At 36.5% G+C, this 9,147-nt stretch overlaps 1 protein-coding gene across 3 annotated transcripts in view; it reads left to right on the top strand.

Moving 5' to 3' along the window:
• Positions 1-2,679: 2,679 nt before the first annotated feature.
• Positions 2,680-9,147, top strand: part of LOC144970076 (uncharacterized) — a 43,192-nt gene continuing 36,724 nt past the window's right edge. The window contains exon 1 of one of the 3 annotated variants that reach the window (XM_078909288.1): positions 2,680-3,090. The gene's annotated coding sequence lies outside the window, so the exon portion shown is untranslated. Of the gene's footprint in view, positions 3,231-9,147 lie in introns of all 3 variants that reach the window. The other 2 variants (XM_078909290.1, XM_078909289.1) reach the window with 2 other exon arrangements.

The raw sequence follows: 9,147 nt of genomic DNA, 5'->3' as shown, positions 1-9,147 counted from the left end.
CCTTCGAATACCGATCGATTTAAATGACCCTGATTACTGCTAAAACTCTCAAACCTGGGACTTCGCGTGGTCCTTAGATTTGATAGTTTTTTCCCAAGATGAGTGTCATTTAAATATATATATATCGATATTTGAAAGACGAGTTTTCCAGAATTCGGCGGTTAACCGGTTAACTTAGCAACACCATTTGAATAAGCTTGAGCATTTATATAGCGCAATATTCACTAAATATGCTGAAAGCGCTTTACAAAGGGTCCCTGTCCAACAGCAACACGTAATATATAGCACGAGACGCCTGTTGTGCTGTATTACAATCTTTTTTTCCGACAGAGATAACGCTGTTAACGACCAGGTACTCATAGGTAATCATTTTACACCTGAGTACGGTAATAGAAAAAAAGTGAGTAAAAAGCCTTTTCCAAGGACTCAACTGACTATGCGCCGAGAAAGGCTCGAACCCATTACCTTCCGATTCGAAAGCTAGTGTCATTCCACAAGACCACATAGCCGCACCAGTAAATGTATCCATAACTTGCATTGTTTTGTTTTGTTTTGTTTTGTCCCGAGGACTTATGTACAAGTACCTTTCATTTATAGATGCGTTTATTTTAAAGGTCATCTAATCCGTAGAGTTATTTCGTGATGAATTAAGTTCTCATTTATCAAAATATTATAAAATCGCATTTAAAAGTATTATCGAGTGAAATATTTAGACACAGTAATACATATTTACAGGCTAATTGAATTCGGTATCTGTAGCTATAAGAAAACACAATATTATAGAAAAGCATGTCTTGGTAGGACGAATTTAATAGTTTTATCGAGTGAAATATTTAAACGTAGTTATCTATACATATTCACGGGCTAAATGAATTCTGTATCTCTGTACATAACCATCGTTATGTTACAGACTGATACTGAAATCCAAAAGGACTGACAGTTTGACGTCATTATTTGGTTTTTGCACCGTCTAGTGCGTTGTCGTTAGTAGAGCTCATGGAAACAAGTTATTTCATTGGTTGAACTATTGAATACAACTCACCATTTGTTTTCTTTTGTGGCAAAGACTGGCATTTTGACGTCATATTTTGGTCAGAATCAGGCCATAACTTTATGAAGGCCACGATCTGTCGGTACAAGAAAACACCATATTATAGAAAAGCATAAGTTTTGGTAGGAATGGATACTGAAACTATTTCCACTTGGCTCAATCCCGATAGCTCTGGTGGTAGAGCACTAGCTTCACACGCAATGGAACCTAGATCGAATCCGGGTGAAGCTCAAGCTCAAGTCGAGATATTTTTCTTATCCCCCCCCCCCCCCAATCGTCAACCCAGCAGTGTTTGGGTAGCTGGGTCTGTGTTGGATTTTGGCAATAAGTGCGTTGCGTTAGGCTTGGTTCTATACAAGGGGTTGTAAGAAAAGTCTATTGTCCTTTTCACGCTATAGAAATCGGGATAAACTCCTAATAGCTCCTTTGGATCATTACAATATAAACTTGTTTCACTTAGTAGCAAAAAAGGCTTTATTCACCTATTCTTGCAATACGGACGTATGTTTATGTTATATTTGTGATTGCATTTAATCTCAGAGGACAAGTACATGAACAGTTTAATAAATCCATCTAGATATCTTTTTTGTGTATATAATATTTTAATTTTGGTTTGTAATCTCATGTTAAAATTAAAACCTCGATTGCCTAATGGTTAAACAAGAAAGATTCTAAATGTAAAACGAAATTTTTAAAAAATGTATATAAAAGGAAATAAGAGTCAGTTTTAATATTATTATTTATCAAAGGAATATAATTATTATCAAGTGTTTGGGTTGTTGTCTACGTGTTTTGATATAATTAAGAATTGATTTAAAGACTCGGAACGTTTATTATCATACAGTGAATTACAGGCCTCGAAGTTTGTAAATACAATGGCATGAACAAAGATTGCCGTTTGCTGCCAAGTTTTAAAGTGTAATGTTTGGTAATTGCTTATTTCAAACCCCGAAATTATTTAGGGTTTGTTTTTCTTAACAATACTAATGATAGATTTGATAAAGTCACAGCTATTATCCAACGGTCTGTTTTATTTATCTCATCGAAATATTACAAATGGAAAATCTGTCATTATAGGTAACTACAATTTACATGTAGAATTATTCCTTCAATGCAATGTTTGGGCGTAAGCGTAACCTTGTAAATAGTATAATTTCTTTTAGCCGGGTGTTCACCTTTGTTATTAAATTGATATTCGACAGATAAAGCAATATTATGATATCGATATCACAACCGAGTAATGGCTGATTATAGGAAACGTGGATTTTGATCTAAAAACATCAAACGATTGATCTATATGTAATTGGAGGGATTGAAAACATAGACTTAGCATCTCTCAACAGTTGGGAGGACTCGCCAATTATAGTTTTTTTTCTGTGAGGAAATTACAGACTTTGCGTTAAATTATAATAATATTATCATATGCTGATCCCTATTCATTGTTATCGATAATTTTGCTACAAAATACGATCGGCTGTTCCTAGTGAATCAAAGTACTGATGACATTGTTATTGAAATATTATACGTTTAACTATTTAAATTGTTCAGCAATTACTCATTATTAGTTTTTTAGCAAGGGAGGGTTTTTTGGGTGGGTTAATAAAAGATATACAGTAGTAATACACTCAATAACCCATTTTCTTCCAATAACTGCTAAGAAATCAAAGGAAGATTATGATATGTTATAGAGCAATTTCTATGATTATTTGATAAAATTCAAACCGATTTTGAGCACAGACTTGTTAGATGTTATAATTAATGTTACATGTTAGGTTCTATAATTCGTGTTACATGATTTAATTATGTTTGAATTGATAAAAGCTACATCAAACAACATTTACAGAATACGCCACAGAATGTTTACTCAATAAGGCATTCATATCAACTAGATAATAACATTGCTCAAATATCTAGCTTATAATAACAGGTTTCTGTAAACACAATCATTTGTTACACGGGCGGTAGAATTCCGACAGGCCCGAGACAGATTCTTGCATTTCAATATAGACGGCTGAATTAATAATCACCAAATTGTCCAAGTGAGTTTTGCCTGGTCTCAAACTTTATCATGAATCTTACAAAAATATATTAGTGAAAAGAGTTCATACATGTTCACAATTAATTATTTTCTAAGTAAATTTTGCAAGATAATGACTGCCTTTGGCTTCCACATTCACAAGTAATCTGTATATATATATATATATATATATATATATATATATATATATATATATATATATGCAATTTATAGAGAGTATGCACTTGGCTAAGGATTTCACAACATTGCCATCCGGACCAACACACTAAACTTTGTGTAACCATGATCATTTATAGTCAGTAAAATACAGTTTAGTGGGAATTACTCATAAACGCGGATGGCAAAAAAACAATAACAAAAACCCGAGTGACATCAACGTCAAACTTTATATATATATATATATATATATTATATAATATATATATATATATATATATATATGTATATATATATATAAAATATATATATATATATATATATATATATATATATATATATGCTGTGCGCTTGGCAAAGAAACTCATAACATTTCCATCCGGAAATATAACTGACCAAAACACAAAACTATATATGTAAACTTGAACGTTTATATTCTGGCTAATACAGTTTAGTGAGAATTATTCATAAACAAGAAAAGAAAACAATTATATAGACCTGAGTGATGCCAAATTCGTTATATATATTATATATATATATATATATATATATATTATATATATATATATATATATATATATATATATATTCCCTGTCTTTTGGCCTTTCCGTTCTCCATTGACTAATTTATTTCAAATCAACTTTAATAGAGAAGAAAATTCGTGACATCACATCTTCTACTTTTCTGGTTCCAAAATCATTGGAAGTGTGTATGTCACCAGTCCTTCGGAGGACAAATAATGAATAGGTTTTAAATTGAATCACAAGATGGTGTAAGTTCGAGTATTTTAGTAGCAGACTTTGGAGGAGACTCTAACAATTACGGGACATAAAAGATTGGGGGGGGGGGGCGGGGGGGGGGGTTAGGGGTCCCGATAGCGCAGGGGGTCTCGATAGCTCAGTTGGTAGAGCACTCGCTTTATACGCAAAGGAACCAAGATCGATCCCAGGTGCAGTCGAGATTTTTTCTGACCCCCCCCCCCTTGTCCACACAGCAGTGAATGGGTAGCTGAGTCTGTTAGATTTAACGGAAGGTACTTTGCGACAGACTAGCGTCCTATCCAAAGGATAGCAACCAATTGCTATTGTTCGTTTCACGGTATAGAAACCGGGATAAACTCCGGCTTCATGGGCCAAATGGCTCTGAAGGACTACTTTTAAAAGAGGGAAGATAGATGGCCTATATTGACGAAGAGTAGTTTTACACTTTCAGTGAGATAGGAACCCGTTTTTTTGAGATCACACTTTTCTTCCTTATAGCTATCATTAGTCCACGATAAATGGATAAATAGCTCAATCCCGCAGTTAGGGAGTATTTAAGTTATCACAATATTTTGTGTCAGGGAGATTGGCTCTAGATAGACTAGAGTTAGAAGCGACTTTTTATTGGGTCGTGGCTAGCTCATACGGTAGAGTCGCTGCCAGGCGGAGTTCTCGTACCAGTAAGGTCGCGGGTTCGAGTCCCCATCACCGCAGCGCAGTTTTTATTCTCTGTTGTCTTCTGGCACGTTCCTGCTCACTTCATTTCTTGTTATTATTCACAATATGTTGACACACTGATATAGATAGAATGCGCTTTGCTAAGAAGCTCATAACATTGCCATCCGGAAGTATAACGGACCAACACACAAAACTGTGTGTATCGATTAACGTTTATAGTCAGGTGAATACAGTTCAGTGAGCATTACTCATTAACGCGGATGGAAAAAAACAATAACAAAGACCTGGGTAACGTCATCTTCGAACTATCTATAGAAAAATTGACGTCACTATTAATTATCTTATTGCATTAAAATGGTGATTGATGTTCATGATCTGGGGGGGGGGGGGGGGGATGATTGCCTCAGGGAACAGTACTAAAGTGAGTTCTGGATCATCCGTTCGTGATTATCGGTCAACGACAGGGGCAAATATTGAATGGGCATGATCTATATTACATTTCCATCGTGCTCGAGGTCATTGGTCACATTGTAATGTGGTCTCAGAATGACCCACATAGTGAAAAGTGTTCACAGATTGAGAAATATCAAACGTCACAATTGGATTCAGTAGTCTGGTGTCACGCCGCCCGGCAACGGCGGCCATCTTGGTACTAAACAAAGAAAATAATTACTTTTTATTCTTCATGCTGGTTAGAACTTTTCATATGCCTTGTGATCAGAATGTGTAAAAGTCAAAACATAATCAAATTTATGTTTTTTTTTCCTCTGAATACGCTTTTATGCTCGCCGGGGAAATATTTCATACGGGCGTCCGCCATTGTTCCGATAGTTTAGAGCCAGTGTTACTAGGTTACCATGCGTCATTAGGAGGGAAGTGACGTTACGACTGTTGAAGAGTATTGGTCATTTTGCTCAGCATGACTCGTGGGCATGTTTACAACTTTCATAAACAAAGCAGCGTGACTGATGACTGGGTTGGACGAAAACATGAATATAGTGAATGAGATTAGCGGAAGAGTAGCGTCCCTTGGTTGGACGTCACCGGCGGAAAAGTTATTAGAGAGAGAACGTCATGTTGGTTGTGCGCATGCGTCTCTCGTCCTCGCTTCCGGTGAAAGCGGCATGAGACACTTCGCCGAAAGCGAGGACGAGAGAGACGCATGCGAAAAACCAATTTGACGTTCTCTCTGTAAGGTGACGTCCAATCTCAATCCCTCTCGATCGCTCCCATTGAAAAAGATATAGATAGAATGCGCTTGGCCAAGGAGTTCACAACATTGCCATCCGGAAGTATAACGGACCAACACACAAACTCTGTGTAACCATGAACTTTTATAGTCTGGTTAATACAGTTTAGTGAGAACAACTCACAAACGCGGATGGCAAAAACAATAACAAAGGCCTGAGTGACGTCATCTGCATACTATCTATACCCGAGACTAAAATGAAAATATGGAGACGTAATACTTAGGGGCTCCTTCCGTATGGGGGTGTTCAATGTCAAATCGGTAAACATGGCATTTGAGAATTGATGGTATGTGTTTAAATGCAATACACACCATTTCTGTTTGCTATAAACTGTATGCGCTTGGTTAAGAAGCTCACAAAACTGCCATCCGGAAGAATAACGGACCAACACACAACACTCTGTGTTACCATGAGCTTTTATAGTCTGGATAAAACAGTTAAGTAATAATTACTCATAAACGTAGATGGCAAAAAACAATAACAAAGGCCCGAGTAACGTTAACTTCATTCTATCTATATCAATTGTACAAATAGATAAAAACTTCATAGTCTGAGAGAATTTAGTGAGAAGAAATCACCAACTGAATATAGAAATCTACGAAAACCCGTGCCAAATTTCAATAGTATTACTTATAAACATTATGAGCGAAAGTATGTTTACCTACCTGACACGACCCGACATAGATACGCATCTTCTGCTATTAAAACCCTCTTGCCACTTCAGAGGTTTCGCGTCTATATATATATATATATATATATATATATATATATATATATATATATATCGCTGTCTCTGGTTATACCACCTTATGATTTAATTTATAACCTATTCATTGTTAGTCCTTCGGAGTACTGGTTACACACTTCCAAGGAATGCTGAACCGTAATAAAAGAGCATGTGACGTCACGTCTTCTGCTTTCCATTGAGCTCTAGCAATAGCTGCCTTACACACTTGTCGACCAGCCGAATTAGCGGGCCGAATGGTCTGAAGGACTACTTTTATATCTTTAACTCTCTCCTTACTACCCTTAAGAAAATCGTCACATTCGTTACGATGCAACCGACAGTTTTCTCATTCTGGTTTCTCTTGTACATCACAACATGTAAAGAAATGCTTTGATCACAGCTGTTTGATTAGGAAAAGTCTATTTTTTGTGTTGGATTGGAGTGAATTTTCAGGCGAAATTCTAAAAATAGCTGGTAAGAAAAGAGTTAAATCGCCTCAATCCCTTTTGAGACGAATGGTCACAAATGTAATATACGTGCTCAAAGCGCTTTACAAAGGGTCCCAGACCAATACCAACAAGTAACATGTAGAACGAGACATGACACCTGTTAGGCGATATTACAATTACAGAGGCAATGCTGTTAACGGCCAGGTACTCGTTTTACACTTGAGTACGACAAGAGAATGTGAGTAAAGAGCCTTTTCCAAGGACTCAACCAACGCCGAGCGAGGCACGAACGCAGGAGCTTCGGATCCGAAATCGAGTGTCATACCACAAGACCACATAGCCGCAGTCATCTAGAAGCAATAACGTTTAGAGATGATTGGTCGCATTTAATCTAATTTAACCATTGGGACCTTCTAGAACTGATACAAGACAATGAATGAATGCTCTATTCATTGATGCTGTGCGTTTAATTGAAATACTCACAACATCCGCCAGCCGGATATAATGGACCAAACACACTACAAAAATTGTAACCTTGAACTTTTATTATTGACTGATTGATAGAATGTAGTGAGAAGTACTCATATATAAATGGGTGACTAAAAAAACAATAACAAAGAGCTGAGTGACGTCAATTTCGTGAATTCTGCGTGGGTTCGTACGTGGCCTTCGTAAATTTATGGCCTGATACCGTAGCCATCGTTATGTTATAGCCTGATACTGAAATCCAAAAGGACTGGCAGTTTGACATCATTATTTGGTTTTTGCACCGCCTAGTGAGTTGTCGTTAGTAGAGCTCATGGAATCGAGTTATTTCATTGGTTGAACTATTGAATACAACTCACGATTTGTTTTCTTGTGTGGCAAAAGACTGGCATTTTGACGTCATTTTTTGGTCAATGTTGGGCCATAACTTTACGACGGCCACGGTGGGTTGCACTTTAAAACTAGGCTCTCTAAATGTATCGATGCTTTATGTCCCTGTCTACTTTTCTGCCAAGGCCATTACTCGCAACTTCCACGCCTCACATATCGAGGAGCATTCACCAGTTCGCTGATGATCTCTCTGGAAAAACTCGTACTTTAAAATTTGGCCAGAAATCTCGTCCTTCAAATATCGATCGATTTAAATGACCCTCATTTTGACAAAAACCCTCAAATTTAAGACTGTATTAAAGACTTCGCGAGGTCTCAGGTTTGAGATTTTTTGCCACGATTAGGGTCATTTAACTTGATCATTATTTGAAGGCCAATATTTCGGGCCAAATCTTTTTAAATACGTGTCTTTCCGGAGTTAACTGGTTTGGGAGCGTTCACATATTACGTCATCAAAAATTTGCCCTTTTTAGACCCCCCCCCCCCTCCCCCAAGTCATCACTTGTCATCATTGACCTGACCCCCCCCCCCCCTCTCCCAACAGAAGATGACGTCATCTAATTTAATAAAAACTAAAAGATAACTTTAATTTCACAATATTTATTATTCATTTTTCAAACCATAAACATTGATTATCAACGTTTGATAAAACACATTCAGACATTTTATTAATTTCAGGAACTGTTGATAATTTATGTTTTACGATACAATGGGGACATAAAATTTAAATTTGCAAAGATAAAATTTAACAAACATTATTTAAATTGAATTAGGCTACTTGGTGCAGGTGCTATTAAAAAAATTTCAGAAAGTGTAATTTAGAATAGTATAGGAGGCAAATTATTTTATAGCATATTAGTCTTTTAGTGGAATGAATTTCTGTTTCAATTTCCAAACATAAAATTAATTGATTCAAAAATGTTTCTGCATTGGACCTCTGGCAATGTACTATAAATAGTATCATCAATTTCATCTTCATCGTCATCACTTTCTCCCATTTGCTGTTCTTCTTGTATGCCGCATTTTCGTGAATGGTCTTTCATTGCTGTGATCGAGGAGTGATACAATGAACATTTAGGGCAAGTTCGCCTTTTGAGAAGTGATACCCCTTTCCCATCTTGTTTCTTGAGAGATGGGCAATACTCATCATACCAATTTAT

Source organism: Berghia stephanieae, chromosome 4 (genome assembly GCF_034508935.2).
Source record: "Berghia stephanieae isolate SIO BIC M18660-M18661 chromosome 4, UCSD_Bste_1.3, whole genome shotgun sequence".
NCBI classification, from domain to species: domain Eukaryota; kingdom Metazoa; phylum Mollusca; class Gastropoda; order Nudibranchia; family Aeolidiidae; genus Berghia; species Berghia stephanieae.
The sequence above is the reverse complement of the archived record's forward strand: the minus strand, read 5'-3'. Positions and strand labels throughout refer to the sequence as shown.